Genomic DNA, 20,217 nt, shown 5'->3' on the forward strand with positions numbered 1-20,217 from the left:
CCGGCAGGTCCCTTGAGGTCCATAGGTTGTGGCATAAGGTGCGCAGATGGTTCCTAGAGGTGCGGCCCGGTACAAACCCCACTTGTGTGTGGTGGATTAGAGACAGTATAACTTTTCGGAGTCTGTTTGCCAGGATGCTTGCTAGAATTTTAATATCACCGTTTAAAAGAGATATGGGCCGATAGCTGCCACACAATAAGGGGTCCCTCCCGGGTTTCGGAATAACAGCTATAGTTGCATTATTAGATATGGCGCCTAACGACTGTGTGGAACAGGCTTCATTTAGGGCCTCGTGAAGGATATCTATTGCCTCTTTCCCTGTCCATTTATAGAACTCCGCTGGGAACCCATCCTCCCCGGGCGATTTGTGATAGGGAAGGTTGGAGATAACACTCTCTAATTCCTGTCTGTTTATTTCCCCTTCTAGGAGACTACAACCCTTGTCTGAGAGGGAGGGTAAGTCAAGGCCTTCTAGGAAAGTTGCGGCTTGCGCCCGGTTGAATGTTATTTCTGGGGTGTATAGGTGTCTATAGAATAGCGCAAATTCGTTTGCAATGGCTTGCGGGTGTGTTAGTATTTCTCCGGTGGAGGCGCGGATGGCTGGTATGGCAAGAGCTGCCGTTCTTTGGCGAAGCTGGGCTGCCAACAGGCGTCCCGCTTTTTCACCTTGTTCGTAGTGCCTCCCTTGTAGTCTCTGTAGGGTGTATTCAGCCTGTGTGGTGTATAGCTCGTTAAGGGCCATTTGGGCGCGTTCTAGAGTCCGACGTCCTGATAGGGAAGAATGTGTGGTATACTGCCTTGTGAGACAACGGATATCGAGTTCTAGTGTCGCCTGTTTTTCTTTCCTGTCTCTATTTGCCAGCGCAGCGTCCTGCATAAGTTGTCCACGTAGCGTGGCCTTGGCTGCGGCCCACATTATGCGGCTAGATTCAACAGTGCCTTTATTATCTTGGGCAAAAGAGGCTGCGTGTTCCTGTAGCTGTAACTTACCTTGTGGGGATCGGTAGCGGTGGACTGCAAGCCTCCAGGGCTTGCGGCCCGGGGACACTAGGCCTAGTTGGATGGCTACACTAATTGGAGAATGGTCAGAGAGGCCACCCTCCAGTATGCTGTTATCTTGGGCGTGAGCCACAAGGCTGTCGGATAGGAGGAAGTAGTCTAGTCGGGATTGGGTGCCATGTACCGGCGAGATGAAGGTAAATTCTCGTTCCGTCGGGTGGGTCAGCCTCCAATGATCCACAAGACCGTTGTCTGAAAGGACATCGGTTTGTAGGGCTCTATCTGCGTTATTACTTACGTCTAAGGGTCCCGTTCTATCCATAACTGCATCCCTAGCTATGTTCCAGTCCCCTCCTATTACATAGCGAGATGCTCCTATCTCCGTCAGAAGCCGATTAATTCGTAGGAAGAAGAGGCGTTTGGGACCCGTTGGTGCGTAGACGGAGCCCACACATAGTGAGGAATCTCCAATCTTTAGTTTGGCAAATACGTATCGGCCCTCAGGGTCGGTCCAAGATTTGGTGATCCTATAGGGAAGGGTTTTACGTAGCAGTAATGCCACCCCACACTTTCTCGGGGTATTCTCCGTGATGGGCGAGGGTGGGCTGCAGCTAAATAGGGCAGTACCAACCCAGTCACGTCGTAGTTTGTCGGATTCTAGTCTGTCTAGATGTGTCTCTTGTAAGAGGGCGATATCAGCCCATTTGTCATTGAGGTAGGTCAGGATTTTTTTCCGTTTTATGAAATGGGTGAGGCCGTTTACGTTCCATGATATGATCCGTAGGGGTACTACCGGTGTCTTGTTCGGGTTAGGCATCCCGGTCCTATGGGGGAGCTTGCCCGGGGGAGGACGGGAGGGCACCACGGGTTGGGCAAAAGGGGACAGGGAAAAGTGGAGGGAGAGGGGGGAGTAGAAGCTTACCTCTAGAAGCGGGGGAGAAGAGGGTGAGATGGGGACGGGGGAAACTATTGATGGTTAAAAGAGTAAGGGGGAGAAGGGAGGGGGGGAAAGAAAAGAAAAGAACAGGATACAGGTCCCAGTAGTTCTCGAACTGTAACCTGCGGGACTAAAACTCAGGTCATTCGGGCTCCACTGTCTGTCCGGCGCGCCGCGTGCCCAGGAAGGCAGTGCACGTTCGGCACCCTGGCCCCCGTTGCGCTCAATTTTCTGTACTCAAGAAGGGTATGAGGGACAGGCCCGGCTGCCGGGGGGGGGGAGGAAGGGTTGCTTAGGATTTGCATGGGGGGCATTTGTGCGGTTCCCATATTAGCTTAATTCCAGGATCGCTGTGCTATTGCGCCTTTAAGAGAAAGAAGGGGGGGTAAGAGACAATAAAGAAAGAAGGGAAGAGAGAGAAGGGGGGGCGGGAGGTGTGGATCCACGAGGTTTGTGAGTGACAGGATACCTGGTTAGGCCAGTTCTGGGAAATTTATCTTATCTAGAACACTGCAGTGCGTCGCTGCACAATCTCCGCTACTACTCTACTGTCCTCGGTGGGTCTTTCACTGCCCTCCCTGTAGGACGAGGAAAAACCAACGAGCAGACAGACTGCCATACGCGCAAACAAACGAACAGGCAAGCGAACAAGCAATACGGACAAATCACCAAATAAACGAACAAACCCCCTTCGAGACAGGTTGGCGGGAAGAGGGGGCCTTGTAACAGTTCCAGCCGCTCCAAGAAAAAGGGAAGGGGATGAGCACTTTCGGTTGTTAGGTAAGCCTGGTCAGAGGGGTATGTCGCTGAGGGAGAAAAGAAAAGAGAAAGGGAAGGGGGGAGGGTGGGTGGGTAGGGGGGCGGGCCTCCTGGCGAGAGGAAAGTACTTGGAAAGTTGGTGGTGTATGGCGGGCACAATCCCACTCCAGCCAATCGGTCCGTCAGGAGGGGAGGAGAGAGAGAAAGAGAGGGAAGGGAATAGGAAAAGAAAGAGAGGAAGAGGGGTAGGCGCAAACAACAGTGACGCTGCAGCGTCGGGCAAAGTCAGATTGGGACAAAGGCCCATAGGATTAGGATAACTCAAGGGTTCACAAGAGCAGGTACTCATCTCTCCGCTTGTTCTCCTCCAGCACAGGATCTCTTTGACTGACGGAGTGGGGATCCATGGTTGCTTCCCCCTCTGAGTTAGAGGCGGATTCTGGATGGTTGGTTCCCGAGGATACTTCTCGTATGTCTTGGGGTGTCGGAGTTGTTGTTTCCATTGGTTGCGTCTGTTCCTGGAGTCTATCTAGGAAAGTTCTCAAGTCCTCTGGGTCGAAGAAAGTCCGTGATTCGCCGTTCTTGGTGATCCACATCCTGGCCGGTTCGAACAGGCCAAATTTCACATCCAGGTGACGAAGGCGAAGGCGGAGGGAGAGGAAAGCCCTCCTGCGGTCTACAGTCTCTTTGGAGAAGTCGGTTGAAAGTCGGATTTCCAGGGTACCCAGTCGTAGTGGACCTTGCGCCTGGGCTATCTGCAGTATTTGGTGAGCCTGGCCATGGCGTAGTAGACAGGCTATGATTGAGCGAGGGCGTCCCTTCCCCTCCTGCCTCTTTGGGCCAAGCCTGTGCACCCTTTCGAACTCCAGAGGAGGGTCAAATGTTATGCCTTTCAGCTTGGGGAGTATGTCCCGGAGGTAGGAGATCAAGTCCGTACTCTCTATGCCCTCCGGGAGTCCTGATAGGCGGATATTGTTTCTGGGACTTCTATCCTCCAAGTCCGTCAGTTTGCTGTGAAGATACATGAGTTCTTGGCCGCTGTTGGTCCAGGAAGCTACCTGGGTTTCCACTGTTGTCACTCGTTAGTCCAGTCCCGATATTTGTGACTGGAAGCCCGCTATCTCCAAGCGTATGGATCTTGTCTCTGCTGTCAGCGCCACCATGGCGCTGTCCATTCCTTCCAGTTTGCGTCCCACCGCAATATCTCCTGTAGTATACGGTCCGTGGACGCTCCTTGCGAGCCCTCTGCCATGTTGTCGGAGGCGTTGTAAGAGTGGGGCAGAGGATCCTGCATCGGGGGGTGCCTCTGCTGGCGCAGGGCCTCGGAAAAGAGTAGTTGGCAGGATGGTTTACCCGCTGGTTTGCCCGTCCCTTTGCCTCTGGGCATGGCAGGCTCCCCCGCAGTGATGGGGGTTCTGGAGGGTATTTATTCTTGGCTCGGCAGCGTGGTAGGTTTTGGAGGTTTTGGAGGTGTGGAGGCTGGTGGGGGGGGAGGGAGGGCTCTGGATGGTGTGTGGGGTCAGGTAGATGCTTCTTTGCTTGTTCCCCAAGACAACATCGGAAAATTACCTTTCGTGCGTTAGAGCAGAGTGTGGGATCAATTTTTAGGTGCCAACTCGGGTAGTCTTTGATGGGCTCTCCCGTGTATTAGTCTCTCTTCTTCCTTCCTCCTTCTCCTTCCGTCTGTCGTACCTTCATTTTGTTTTTCCGTCACCTCTCCTCCTCTCCATCTCCTCCTCGTTCATCTCCTCTCTCCTCCCCTCTCCATCTGTTCTGCCTCTCCCTCCACTCCTCTCCGTTCCAGTCGATGCCTCTCTGCTGATCTTTTTCTTGAGAGGAAGAGAGAAAAAAGGAAGAAGGTGGGTGCTGTGAGGATCGCAGCACCGGTCGCCTCCTCGTTCCCCTCCAGTCCGCTGTAAGGACGCGTGCTCATCCGGGGCCCTCAGCGAGGGGGGGGAGGTAGCCACCAGCTGACCCCCGCGGGCGGGAGACTTGAAGGTCTAGCTGGTCGTTGGACTCGGGGGTAGGTGGGCCCTCAGCAAATCGGAGCCGTGCGCCCCACTCACCTCCGTCTCCATGGCCTGGGCCATCCTTGTGCACCAGGCCTCAAGGGTGAGTGGGGGGGGAGGGTTGAGGCGCTTCCCCCGGATCAAGCCGGGCCCTCCTGTGCTTAGGGCTGCAGCATACCGGCCCATCATAGGCCTCGGCGTGGTCCTCCTCCCTGCCCGGTCATATCAGGCAGAGCGCACGTCTTTGTTTCTGCCCAGCGACACGTTCTGCCTCGAACCGCGGTGTGCCTTGGCGTCAAGCGGTGTGGGGGAGGGTATGGGAGTGCCGGATGCGCCTCGGTTTGTCGGTTGCGGGGGGAAGCGCGTCTCTCAGGGTGAGTCCTTTTATACTCGAGGCCCCGGCTTGCTTCCACGCCGCGGGCCTCGTCTTTGTACTCGGCTCACCTCGATTCAGTTCGGGAGAGCGCGGGTCCCCCGTTGGATCTTGCAGCTCTCCCACGTCGCTGACCCCCTGTGCTTGGGTTAGCGATGGTTAGGGGGTCTTCGGGGCGCCCCCGGCTCCGCCACCCTCGCCGAGCAGCCCGCCGTCCTGCGGAGCTCGTCTCCTATGTGGCCATCGCTAGTCGTGGCCAGACCACGCCCCCCGTTTCCTTCATTATTATAATACTAATAATTTGTAGTCAGCCCTGTTTGATTTCCCTATGGACTTCAATTTGCCTTTATCTAAATATGTACATGCTATATAAAGCATTAGCAGTTCCAGGTGTATCTCTGGAGAAGATAAACATATCTCTTAGCAGTGTAAAACTAAAGGACTATTGTTTAGTTTTGTGGAGTTTTTTGTATTGCTCTATTGTTGAGGGCCTTCAAGGCAATGACTTTATGCATTTACACCTGCAACAATCTCTGTATGGTATATTTTACATTTTTGTAATAAGTCTTTCTGACTTTCATAATTCCACCATAAAACGCAATTATTGACTGTCCTTCCTTATGTGAGGGCATTTTCAATATGCTGTTTCGTTCTTTTCTTGGACATATTGCGTCATGAAATTGACGTTTAACACCGTCCCCTTTCCAGTCACTTGTGGACGTGTTATTGAAGTTTCTTTTGGTTTGTAACATTGTAGGGTCCCTGCACCAAAAGAGTGTATGTACTATTTCTTTTGAGCTCCTGAAATGTTTGGATGAGGGGTTTGAAACAGTGCTCTAGTTTTGTCGTAGATAAATGAAAAACTGGCATACAGCCTGGTCTAAAGGGTTTCAATGCACTGCGGTATTTTTTTGTCATATTGTTAGGTATGAATTAGTTGATGATAGAGGACCAACGCCTTTAAAAGCGTTTCGTAATCCCTGTTATGTAAAATCTTGAAACCCCAGATTATCTTGGGCATCAATGATCCCTGGTGGGCCATGATATAGGCATTAGGCTATAACTTTCCACTAACATTTAGCACTATTGAATATTTTGGCATTAAGCTTTGAGACAGCAGTCACTAAATGCCATACAGCAGCATGGTTGTCCTAAATCTACTTTTCTGGCTTGGAGGACATCTGCAATGCGATGAAAAGTAGAAAAGCCTGTAAAATGTCAGCACATTGATGGAAATCTTGAACAAATAGTCTCTAGGTGTCCTCAAGCCCTGCCTCTTTTCTGTGACATACAAAATCAGTTCAAGTAGTTTCAATTTATTTTTGCGATAACAACTATTTAGTGGTCATAAAAATGTTCAGAAAATTTGAATTCATTTAACTAGTTTTGAGATTCAGATCTCTTGCTACACTTCACATCTGTGGCATTCCAATATTCAAAGGAGTGTGTTTCAGCCTAACACAGCGTAACAGATTTAGATTGCAAGGGTAGTGGATGGAAAAATAATGGAAGGAAGGGTGTAGGAGGAAAGGAAGAAAAGGAAGAATGAAAAAGAAGGGAAGGATTGAGAAAGAAAGGTAAAAAAGAAAGGAACACTGGAAGGAAAAAAGAAGGAAGTGGTTAGGAAAGAAGGGAAGAAGCAAGGGAGAGCAGAAAGAAGATGACTTGACAAGGAAAGAAGGATTTTAGCAAGTTATTGAGCAGCAGTCGAAGGACTGATGGAGGCAAAAAGTATGCATGAAAGGGTAATACAGTGTGCATGAACGTAGGCACTCGTACTAACAATCAAATAGGGATTCTTGTGAAAATTGTTCAGTACATTAAGCAAGCAAACAAATACGAGTATTGTTTTGCGCATTCTGAATGTCGATTCTGATTTTTGACATCAGGTTTTCAGAAAGGCCGTATTCAACCCCGAAATAAAGCGTGCCTTGGAGTAATTCAACTATTACATTTCATTTTTGTTTCAGATTGTAGAAATTGTTTTATTAAAATGTGCATGCTTTCACTTCCTATGTGATTTTTAGCGTTCAGAGGTGGCTCTGTACCTCCATGCCAACCATTAAGGCTTTGATTTAGAAAATGCCTCCTCTATTTAATAGACCTGAAATACTGATTAACATTTACAGATTCAATTCCAAGCACTGCCAGAGGTTACTGGGAGCCAGGAAAAGCTGGTTGTGCCAGTCAAATTCCGAAGTGTAATGAAATCTCCCACTGTGCCTGTCAACTTATCCAATGTACAGGTCATTTCCCACAAGGTCTCTGGTGTTGAAAGAGGCTATTTCCACTTCAAACATTTCACATGCTTTGGGGAAAATGATCTGTCTCTAATATTGCGGATATAAGGCGATATTGCCGGCTGAAGAACTGAGGCAAAACATTCCTTGCATTTGACGCTACACTTAAAGTTCAGTTTATAAAATATCATTCTAGAGAAACTATAATGGCCCCGATTTAAGAGGGCCTAGCGCCACTTTAGCACCACCTTAGCATCATTCTTTTGATGCTAAGGCGGACTTCTCCCCAAGTCATATTCACAAAATGGCACAATGCATGCACTGCGCCACTTTGTAACCCTTTGTGCTACATTATGCCTGCACCAGGCATAATGTATGCTAGGGGGACGTTCCCCCATTGGAGGGGCTGAAAAAATGTTGCAAAGAAATTTAAGAGATTTCTTTGTGTTCTTTTTTCAGCACTTTTAACACCTGCTCCGAGCACGCGTTAAAAGGAGGAAAATCATTATTTACAATGGGCCTCAATGGGCTTTGCAGGATTAGTGTCAACAATTTTGATGCTAATCCTTCGAACCTCTGAAATAGCATAAAAAATGTTGATGTTAGTTCCCTAACTACCGCCATGGTGCGCCATATCTTAAATATGGCACACACCTGGTGGCATTAGGGGGACGCTAAGGGGCACCAGAAAAGTGGTGCTGCACTTGGTGCAGTGCCACTTTTCTTAAATCTGGCCTTATGGATAATAAGTACTGGTAACGTGAGGATTGCTTTTGTGAACCTTGGAATAAAGGATGGTTTCTAATGATCTTCAAAACTTTCGTAAAATATTCTTGCAAATCTAATGCATCATTGCTCCTTCTGGGTATATTAATGACAAAACGCTTGGACATTATGTTTTGTGAACTATCATTTTAAGTGAAAAGCTCAGACCAGATCTGACTCCAAAATCTGCTTAATCGGGTGCAATTAAAGAAAGCTAAGTAAACTCAGATGTTTATTTTTCCAGAATATTTACTCTCAAAGTAACATGGTAAAAGAAAAAGAGTTGTGTATCTTGAAACACATAGGGGTCTAGTCACAAAATGTATCTATGCATATTTACTATGACTACATTTGTATATTTCCTATGAGTACTCTTACTTTTTAAAGTAATTTTACTACGTTTCTCTGTTCAGCTTTTCCGATGTAGTGGTACTGAAAAGTGTAGACTTACTTAAAGTTACTGCTTTTAAACAAAGGTGGAGGTCTCCACCACTTATTGAATTAAATAATACATTAATTTAAATATATTAAGTTAAATGTAATTGTATTTTTATAGATTCATTTAAAAAAAGAAATTCTGAAGGATACAACTACCTGTGGATTCCTCGCCTAATGAATTCTCCCAATGCACCAGCATTCAACAGAAATTTTCTTCCCAGCTCTGCACGTCAACGAGGATGTCACTATTGCCCGACTCCCACACGACTCTGTCTGACGTCATCATGGCAATAAGAGGACCTCGCCGGCGTGCTGAAGTCTGTTCCCTTTTTTCTGTGCCTTCGAAGCATAAGGTTTTTTCTCCTGGCTCTTGCCGAGCTACTGTTTCTCGAAGGTGTTACTTTGTTAAAATGTCTCCACCTCGTAAATTTGGATTCAAGCCTTGTACGGAGTGCGGGGGTCGCATGTCGGTGACGTACCTGCATAATGACTTCCTGTGGTGTTTGAGTTCCAAGCACGACGTGGAGGAGAAGCATGGGCATCGGAGGTCATCTTCAGGGAAGTACTCGAGGTCGCATAAGAGATGGAGTCTACATGATTCTCGGCATGATTCCCGTTGCTGTTCGGAGAGAAACCGATCCCAGTCAAGATCACCATCTACACGGCGTCGTGCGACGTGGGATGTCAGTCCGACGGTGACTCCTCAGTCAGCGAGCCCTCAGGCTTCTACGGCACGGTCGGTCTTCGAGGTGGTTGAGCCTCACCAGAGTCCTTGCTTCTTGCCTGCAGCGCAGTCGGAGGTGCCTGATCCAGCGCCGACGCTGCAGGAGTATCCACCATTCCCGTCTCCAGGAGCGGATCCGGTAGCATTCTTGAATGCTATGTTTAATATCTTTAGCTCCATGGTCCCTGGCGGTGCACCGGCTGGTCCCTCAGGTCCTTTGGCTTTTGGATTGGGCGTTCCGGCTCCATACAAGCCAATGCCGTTCATTCCTTTCTGTCCAGCAGAGGGTGCTGTTCTGGTGCCGGTGGCGTTGGTGTAGCTGAGGAGACCTTCGACGCCGGTGGCTTCTGTTGATCCGGTGGCGCCAATAACTTTACCACAAATCCAGTCGACGCCAGTGAAAACAGCCCATTTATCCATGTTGTAGATGGATCCGGCGTCGTACGAATCCGGAGACCGGGGTGTGTCGCCTGGGCTGCGTCAGTCGAGGTCGTCAACGACGGCCAATTCTATGTTGACGCTGAGGATAGAGGCCAGGCTGCGCTCAAGAAGAAAGGCTCTGAGGCTTTTGGGGGAGCAAGAGTATTGAAAGCAGCTCCTGGAGGAATGAGAGATCGCTGTCCCCTGGGGGACTTTCAGGGTTTGGACTCCGCGAGTGGTCTTGATACTTCCCCTGAGTGGGATTTAGCCTTTCCTGGGGAATTTACTGAGGAGGCTGCCTCGTTCCATACAGTGGTAAGGAAGGCAGCAGACTTTCTGGACATTCCGCTACCGGCAGCTGAGGTAAAGCCAAACATTCTGACGGAAGTCTTGCATCCTGCTTCAACTGCTGCAGAACCACTCCTTTTGTTCAACGAGGCTCTCACAGAACCAATCCTGGAAGTCTGGAGGAAACCTGTATCTTCGACTGCTGTAAGCAGATCAGTGCCGAGAAGATATAGAGGGGCTCCTGGGGACCCAGGATTCCTCTCTCGGCATTCGACTCCGGAGAGTCTGGTGGTTCAGGCCTCGTGCTCCTCATGTTTGGTTCCCGGTTCCTTCCCTGGGGCTCCCTCAGAAAGGGAGCCGAAAAGAATGGAGAAGTCTGCCAAAAAGACTTTTCCTTCGTGCAGTCTGGCCCTTAAGTCTGCAAATGCCACTTGTGTTTTGGGCAGGTATATTCATGCCCTGATGGACGCGGCCAAGGCTGTGCTACCTAATTTGCCTCAGGATATGCGGGGTCTCCTGTCTAATGCGCAAGTGGCAGCGACTCAATTTATTCAGTCGGGGCTGGATACGTCGGACTCGATGGCCAGGGCAATGGGCACATCCATTTTCACCAGGAGACATGCATGGTTGAGCTCTTCTGGATTTTCAACAGATGTACAGACGACCCTGTTGGACTTGCCATTTGATGGGTACAAGTTGTTTGGTTCCAAAGCTGACTCTGCCTTATAGCGCTTTAAGGAGAGCAGGGCCACCGGCAAGTCCCCAGGCCTGCAGGCTTCTATGACCACCCCGTTCAGGACTTTTAGAAGATTCAGGGGGTTTGGACGAAGAACTTCCTTTCGGGGAAGACCCCAACCAGCAGGCCAACAACCTTCTAGTCTTCCCTATAGGTCCTATAGAGGGTGGGGTAGGGTTAGGACAAGAGGGGCCCCCCAGCAGCACCCTGCCTCTTTCTCTTCCTCCGGTGGGGTGCAAGAGGAAAAGCAGCCTTAGTCCTCTATCCATTGCATCCTATGCTTCTCCTGTAGGGGGAAGGTTGTTTCATTTTCTCTGCATGTGGGAGTTGATCACATCGGACTCCTGGGTCCTCAATATTGTGGGGAAAGGTTATGCCCTTCCTTTTTGGGAGTCCCCCCAACCCTCCCCGTCCATCCTTTTTCACAGAAGACCATCTCCTGTTGTTCCAGCAGGAAGTTCTAATCCTTTTATCAAAAGGTGCAGTGGAGTTGGTTCCAGAGCAGGAAAGGGGTCACAGTTGTTATTCAAGATACTTCCTGATCCCCAAGAAGGATGGTCGGTTGAGACCTATCCTAGACCTGAGGGTTTTGAATTGATTTCTCAAATGGGAAAAATTCAAAATGCTGACTCTAGCACAGGTGCTTTTGGCGTTGAGCAAAGAGGATTGGATGGTGTCTGTCGACTTACAGGATGCTTGCTTTCATATCCCTATTCTGAAGTCGCACAGGAAGTATCTCCGGTGTGTGGTGGGGTTGCAACACTACCAGTTTGCGGTCCTTCCTTTTGGACTTACTTCCACACCTCAACTCTTCACGAAGGTGATGGCGGTGGTTGTAGCAAATCTCAGGAGGAAGGTAATATCGGTATTCCCTTACCTGGACGATTGGTTGATCAAAGCCAAGTCTCCGGAGCTCGTGCTGCATCACCTACAGATGACAACCCAGTTGTTGTTCAATCTGGGGTTTTCGGGAAACATGCCCAAATCTCACCTGGAGCCCTCTCAATGCCTCATGTTCATAGGGACAGTAGTGGACACAACATTGAACCGGGCCTATCCTCTGCCTCAGCGGATTCAGGACATTCAGGCGTTGATTCCAATGTTTCAAAGTGGAGCGGTTGTTCAGTCCTCAAGGTCCTTCATCTGCTCGGTCTGTTTGGTTCATGCATTCTGTTGGTCACTTATGCACGCTGGCACATGAGGGCTCTTCAGTGGTGCCTACGCAGGCAGTGGTTTCAGCACAGAGGGGATCTCGAGGAGTCAATAAAGATCTCTAAAAACACTGCAGTGGATCTACGATGGTGGGCAACCTTTCCCTAGGAAGGCCGTTTTCGCCACCAGTGGCCACGGTTATAACGGATGCCTCCACTCTAGGGTGGGGTGTTCATCTAGGGGACCTGGAGGTCAAAGGTCCTTGGTCGCCAGTGGAACAGATGTTTCATATCAATCTGTTAGAATTGCGGGTGATACGTTTGGGTCTCAAGGCCTTCCTCCCTTCCCTTTGCGGTCAGTCGGTTCAGGTCCTGAACATCAACATCACCAAGCAGGGAGGAGTAGGGTCGTACCTTCTTTGCAGTGAGGCTTTGCAGCTCTGGTCCTGGGCACAGGACCATCAGATTTGCGGAGTAGCAAACCATCTGGCCGGAGTTCTGAACGTAAGTGCGGACAGTCTCAGTCAGCACTTCTCGGCTGATCAGGAGTGGCGTCTCCATCCAGACCTGATCCTTCACAACTTCCGGATGTGGGGATTCCCTCAGGTAGACCTCTTTGCCACTCGGGAGAACGCACAATGTCTGTCGTTCTGCAGCCTCCAGTATCCGGTGCAAGGAGCGTTGGGGGACGCGTTTCAGATGTCCTGGTATGGCCAGTTGCTTTACGCGTTTCCCCCCATACCCTTGATTTCTCGGGTTCTGAGGAAGATTTGCCAATACCGGGCCCAAGTCATCTTAATAGCTCTGGATTGGCCAAGAAGTGTGTGGTACACAGACCTTCTCCAACTCTCACTGTGCCCTTCGCTCCGTCTCCCTCAAAGGGCAGACCTCCTCTTGCAGTCACAGGGGCAGGTTCTACACCCCCAACTCCAGAGCCTGCAACTTCATGCCTGGAGATTGAATGGGGCAATCTGAGTTCCTTTTCTCTCCCACCAAAAGTGGTGGACGTTATTTTATCGGCCATTCGACACTCCACCAAATCTATCTATGCTGGCAGATGGGCAAAATTTGCTGCTTGGTGTGGAGAGAAGCAAATTGATCCTTTACGGGCCCATTTGTCGGATATTTTATTGTTTGCGTTGTCCTTGGCGCAGAGGGGTTGTGCAGTTGCGACTGTTAAGGGCTATCTGTCAGCACTGTCGGCCTTTCTGTGCCTTCCTGATCAACCCTCTTTATTTAAGTCCCCTTTATTTATAAGGTTCTTAAGGGGTCTTGCCAATAGGTTTCCTCCTACTCTTTATTATGCCTCAGTGGAATTTGAATTTGGTTCTCACATTCTTGATGGGTTCGCGATTTGAACCTTTACATTCATGTCCATTAAGGTTTTTAGTATTAAAGACAGTTTTTCTCATAGCCATCATGTCGGCTAGGCGAGTGAGTGAAATTCAAGCGCTTAGCGCTAATCCCCCTTTTACTTCTTTTCATGTGGACAAAGTGGTGTTGATGACCAGGGCGGCTTTCCTACTGAATGTTGTTACACCCTTCCATTTGGGACAATCTATAACGCTCTCATCTTTCTACCCTCCTCCCCATCCATCAAAAGAGGAGGAGAGACTGCATCAGCTTGACCCGAGGAGAGCTTTAAGTTTCTACATCGAGTGAACAAGAGAGTTCTGGGTGGACGATCAGCTCTTAGTCGGCTACGTGGGGAAGAGGAAAGACAAAGCTGTCCACAAAAGAACACTGTCAAGGTGGGTCATTGTTTGCATAAAAATATGTTATTCCTTGCAAAGAAGGTTCCTCCTGTTGGAATTAGCGCCCATTCCACCAGGGCTAAGTCAACCTCTTCGGCCTTGGCTAGAGGTGTTCCTGTGGCTGAAATTTGTAAGGCCCCAACTTGGTCTTCCCTCCACACTTTTGCAAAGCATTGTTGCTTGGACTCGGAGGTTAGGAGGGATGGCCATTTTGCACGGTCCATGCTGCAGTATTTCTTGGTGTGACAATTCAGGCACCCGCCACCGAGTGCGGTACTACTTTGGGACTCTATTCATTAGGTGAGGAATCCACGGGTAGTTGTATCCATCAGAAGAACCAGTTACTTACCTGCGGTAGCGCCTTTTGTGGTGGATACACTAGCTACCTGTGGATTCCTTACGGTCCCACCCGCCTCCCCGTTGCCAGGTTGGTCTTACTAAGATTTCCTAGGGTGTATGTCTATAAGGATGTGTATATATGTTTGATTGTATATGTATATATATATGTACATGTATATGTGAAATATATATATATATATTTATATATATATATATATATGTTGGTATATTTTGCTGTTTATATTTGATTGAATGTTGTGTATTATATTTGATTGATGATGTCATGTCAAGTATGTGATGTCAGGTGATCACCTGTTCACCTCAAAGGTACGTAAAAATGGTGAAAACTGACGTCAGCACGCCGGCGAGGTCCTCTTATTGCCACAATGACGTCAGACGGAGTCGCGTGGGAGTCGGGCAACAGTGACGTCGATGTACAGAGCTGGGAAGAAAATTTCCGTTGAATGCTGGCGCATTGGGAGAATTCATTAGGTGAGGAATCCACAGGTAGCTAATGTATCCACCAGAAAAGGCGCTACCGAAGGTAAGTAACTTGTTTGTGGGGTATTTGCCCATTGGTTCTGGAGGGGGCTCCAGGCCCATTACTCATTGCTGGGGAGTGCAAGGTCACAGTCTCTCAGGTGGGGTACTTCCCACTATTTCTGGAGGGGGCTCCATGCCCATTACTCATTGCTGGGAAGTGCAAGGTCACAGTCTCTCAGGTGGGGGAGGGGGCTTCTTGTAAAGCAGTCCTTGGAGGGTGGCCTACATGCCCTCTTCTGTAGGTGAGGGCTGCATTGTCTCAGCTGGAGGTGAGGGCTCCGTGATCACTGGTAGTGGTGTTGGTACCCTGCCAGCCTATGCTGGAAGTGAGGGCTACTGTGTCTCAGCTGGGGAAGGTGCCTCCTAGGCAGCCTCTGCTGGGTTCGAGGGCTGCTGTGTCTCAGCTGGGGAAGGGGCCTCCTGGGCAGCCTCTGTTGGAGGCGAGGGCTGCTGTGTGTCAGCAGGAGGTGAGGGCTCCTTCCCTTTTCTAGCTGGTGGAGTGGGATCCTTCCCCTTCCTGGCTGGTGGAGTGGGATCCTTCCCCTTCCTGGCTGGTGGAGTGGGATCCTTCCACTTCCGGGCTGGTGGAGTGGGATCCTTCCCCTTCCTGGCTGGTAGAGGGGGATCCTTCACTGTCTTGCCTCCACGACTAGGAGGTGCCTCCACTGTCCCCGTGACTGTTCGGCTGAGGTGCTGGGCTGGATCATTGGGACCCTGCTCTACGGGCAGGACGGAGGAGGGACAGGGAGGGAAGAGGTCAAGTTGGGCAACGAAAAGCTTCTTAGGGACAATGGGGAGGGATGAGGGAGGAGGGATGGGAGTGGCGGTTAAGGGAGTGGTTGCTGGAGGAGTACGTCTGCTGGACTTGGGTGCAGGTGTATGGGCAGTGTGCTGATATGAGGTGGATGGCTTTTGGGTGTCTGAGTGCATGCGTTTGTGTACTTTAGGAGGTGGGCCAGACCGGGTGGGAAAGGACACAGGGGATGCGAGGATGGATGTTGTGGAGGTGTCTGCTAGTGAAGTGTGTGTGCTGCTTGGTGTGGTGAAGCTGGTGGTGGATGTTGAAGCAGTGCATGCAGGTGTGAGTGTGGATGTGACTGTGAGGGAGGTGTAGGAGGAGGAGGGGAGACAGTGGAGGCAGTGGATGTGGTTGTGTGTGCAACTGTCTGGTGTTTGCATGAGAGTTTGTAGTATGAAGTGTGGTGCTGTGTTTGCTGAGCCACTCTTCTGTGATGTCTTGTGTGCATGCTCGTCTGTATGTGTGCATGGGATGGGTTGAGGTTCAGGAGACTGGGACTGGGAAGTGGTAGTTGGAGGGGTGACGGTAAGAACAGGGACAATGGCTGACATCAGAGAGGAGGCCAGAGCCTGAATCGATATCTGTTGGCCCGCCAATCCACTGCGGATGCCCTCCAGGAATACATTGCATTGCTGCATCTGGGATGCAAGCCCCTGGATGGCATTCACAATAGTGGACCGCCCTACAGAGATGGATATCAGGAGGTCAATAGCCTCCTCACTCAGGGCAGTAGGGCTCAATGGGGCAGGGCCTGAGGTGCCTGGGGCGAAGGAGATAAGGAGATGCCCACCCTCCTGGGTGAGCAGGCATGGGCAACTCGCTGAGGAGCTACTGGGAGAGTGCTGCTGGTACTTGGGGTGGCGGCTGTACCTGCAGCAGGGGTTGTCACAGAGGTGTTCGCCACCACCAGGGAGCTTCCATCGGAGGAGGCATCTGAGTCAATGTTGTGACCTCCTGTCTCTGCCGTGGTGCTCCCCTCGCCCTCCATCCCACTGGTTCCCTCAGCATCGGTGGACTCTGCCTCCTGGGTCCTGTGGGATGCAGCTCCCTATGTCGCAGGTGCCCCTGCTCCTCTGCCAGATGATGCTAATGCACACATGAAGAGGATGACAGAAGAGGAAGGGGGTTGGAGAGAAAGAGAGCACTGGGTCAATTACAGCCCCAAAATTACAGTTGGCATACATACAGGGATCATGTTTGAGCACTATGCATTGCACTGGCATTCAATTGCGTAGATGCCAGTAGATGCCACAGCAAGATGAGGGCCAGCCACCGCCAAATGCACCCCTCCTGGGACCCATTAAGCCCTGTGTGACATGGAATGTAATCTAGCTAGGTTACTTGGATTTGCTATTCACCCATTACCCTTGAGCTGGATCACGCGGCAATGTCTGACCTGGCATTAAGGGGCGCCCACTGACTCACACCCACTACCCGGATCCCATGCCACCTACCAATTATTGTTGTAACACCCACTGTACTCACTCCCTTGTGGCTGCTGTGATGCCCTGAAGCGCTCATCCAGCTCTGGGTAGGCCACCACCAGTATGCAGGCCATCAGGGGGATCAGGTGCTGATGGGCACCCCTTCCTCATTGGGAGGCCATCCCCAGCTGGGCCTCCGAGGTCTTCCGTGCCCAGCGTCTCAGATCCTCACACCTTTTCTGACAGTGGGTGCTCCGCCTGCTGTAGACCACCAGGGTCCGCATGTCCTTGGCAATGGCACGCCACAATCCCTTCTTTTGATGGGCGCTATCCTGCATAGGTGATACAGACGGGAGCACACCATTACACATACAATCCAGCCTGTCACACATATGGCCGACCAATCCCGTTTCCATCTCCATTGGCACACACATCGCCCGGCACCCACCATGTACATTACCACTAGAAATTACCCCCCTGATGACATGATGCTTGCACACACATCTCAATGCATCCTTCCCACAGGCATTGTGACCAAGGTGTGCTCACCTGTTGGTCTGGAGTCCCATACAGCAGTACATACTGGGGTAGGACCCCATCCACCAGTTGCTCCAACTCCTCCGAAGTGAAGGCAGGGGCCCTTTCCCCAGTCATACGGGCCATGGTAGGTTCCAGACACAGGTCACAGCAGCACACGCAGTCCTGGTGTTGTCCTGTGGAAAGTCAGGAAACAAGTGAGGATTTACGTAGATAATGGCGGTCATGTCCGCGGCAGTGTACACCGTCACCGCAGGCGCTGATCCCCATTAGCCACTAGAGCCCCATATTAGCCAATGAGGAATTGCCCAGCGGTGCAAGACTGCCTTCAGCCACAATGCCCAATGTCAGCAGAGTTACCTCACTTCCACCTGTCCCAAAAGACAGGATAGGCAGTCGCCATTTAATGGTGGTGGACAATGATCGAATTATCCATAACTGCGTAATTGCCTAGAATTGTATGTACATTGCCATTCAGACTGTCCCATCACATTGATGCTGCATGTACACTGAGGTGGTGGTTCCATTGTTCAAATTGTGACAGTATACTCATTCTTGTGTCCCTTAGATACCTACCGCTGTGGATGAATAGGAGGAGGAGACAACCCCCCGTGGAAAGACCACTTGTGGACTTGGCTACACTGGAGGACAGGCACATTATAGTCACCTATAGACTGGACAGGGCCACAATCACAGAGCTGTGTGCCCAATTGGAGCCTGACCTGATAATAGCTAGCTATCATCCCACTTGGATCCCCCCTCTTCTGCAAGTGCCATCAGTGCTCCAATTCCTGGCAACGGGTTATTTCCAAATGGCAGTGGACCTGGTAGCAGAAATGTCACAGCCAATGTTCTCAATTGTTCTGGCAAGGGTATTGTCTGCCAGGGTGAAACCCACGTGCAGCTACATTTCTTTCCCCCATGTGGAAGATTTGGCCACTGTGAAGGCAGGATTCTATGAAATGGGGCAGATCCCCAATATTTTTGGGGCGATTGACTGTACACTATTGCGTTTGTCCCCACCGCCAGAATGAACAGGTGGTCAGGAATCAGAACAGTTTCCACTCAATGAATGTGCAAATGGTGTGCCTGGTGGACCAGTACATCTCCCATGTCACTGCCAAGTATCCTGGGTCGGTGCATGACGCCTTTGTCCTGAGGAATAGCAGCATCCCAAATGTGATGGCCCTACTACAGAGGTACAGGGTGTGGCTAATAGGTGAGCCAGAGTCCCCACCCACTGTATGTCAGTGAATGACTTCATGTGCTATCCCATTGCATTGTGTTAGGCTAATGTTTGTCCCTCAATACTTGCAGGTGACTCTGGCTACCCAAACGTATTGTGGCTCCTGACACCTGTGAGGAATGCCAGGACAGGGGCTGAGAATCATTATAATGAGGCACGTGGACGAACCAGAAAAATAATCGAAAGATGGCCTCCTGTGCCCCCATCTGACACGTGGATCCCCGTGCTACTCACCCGGGAAGGTCTACCAGTTAGTGGTGGCATGCTGGATGTTGCACAACCTGGCCATCAGATGACATGTGCCTTTTCTGCAGAAGGAGGAGACTGGAGATGCCCATGTGGCAGCAGTGGACCCTGAGGACAGTGAGAATGAGGAGGCAGAGGATGAGGATGTGGACAACAGGACATCAATTATACATCAAAACTTACTGTCACCTATGGCTTGTCATTTTACAGATGTTGGTGATATGACAACAGTGTCCTGATGTGATTACTACAGACAGTTACAGGTCATTAATTGTATACTATCACAGTGTTCAGATCATTTGCACAAGATGTGATTGTTCCCCTAACTGCACATTCTCAACACATAAAATACTATGCCAAGTTGAGTTTAAGGGTGTTTATTGTAGTGCTAGAAAATTGAGGGAAAAGACAATGGAATGGGGTGATAGTAGAGGAAAGTCCAGGGTATTGTTCCAGTCTGTTTGTAGCACAGGTCCAGTGCCCAAGGGGCCATAGGAAGGGGAGCAAAAGCAGTGCAAAGTGGACAAGGGGACTGTGTGGGACACAAGGGGGACAATCAGGAGAGTCTAATTTCCTGGCGGTGGTCTTCATCTGGCAAGCGTCTCTGGCTTCTCACTGGGTCGGAGGGAACGTTTAGGGGGTTGTTCACTTTCTGCAGGGGGAGGGATGGTGGTGGCCTGTGAGTCCTGTGGCGGGGCCTCCTGTCCACTAGCTGCAGTGGAACTGGAGGGCTGCTTAATAGACTGGCTAGTGGTAGGGGCCTGCTGCTGTGCGGTTGATACCCTCATGATGTTGGCCATGCCTGCCAGCACCCCTGCTATTGAGATTATGGTGGTGTTGAGGGCCTGCAAGTTCTCCCTGATCTATTGATGATGTTCCTCATGCAGCCGCTTGTTCTCCTGTATGTTGCCAAGGATATGGCTCATTGTGTCCTGGGATTGTTGGTGTCCCCAGGTTTCCCCAGGATCTTGGTGAGTACCTCCTGGAGAGTAGGTTCCCTGGGCCTGTCCTCCCCCGGCACACAGCGGTCCTCCCAGTGTCCCTGTTCTCCTGTGCCCCTCTTCCCTGAACGGTGTGCCCACTGCTACTGACCCCAGGTGTTGTCTTGGGGGTGAGGTGTGGACTGGGGTCTCTGTACAGGTGGGCACACTGCTGATTGACTTGTCCACGGGACAGAGGTGTGGGGACACTGGGTGGATGCTGTGGTATTGGATACTGATGGGGGAGGCTCTGTGGTAGACTGGGAGTGGGCTGGGGTGACTGACTGTCCAGTGGTCCCTGTTGATCCAGATCCTGAAGTCCAGAGTTACTTTCATCACTGGGGGACTGTTGGGCAACTCCTCTCCGCTGACATTGGCTGGGGCACCTGCGGGGATGGAATTGATGTATTATGCTTCATGCCTGTGACATTTTGTACATCCCTAGCTTCCCCTCTATCATTGCTGTTGCCCTGCCACATTTGATTTTGTATGGTGATGTAGTGTGGGATT

This window comes from Pleurodeles waltl, chromosome 4_1 (genome assembly GCF_031143425.1).
Source record: "Pleurodeles waltl isolate 20211129_DDA chromosome 4_1, aPleWal1.hap1.20221129, whole genome shotgun sequence".
Lineage (NCBI taxonomy): Eukaryota > Metazoa > Chordata > Amphibia > Caudata > Salamandridae > Pleurodeles > Pleurodeles waltl.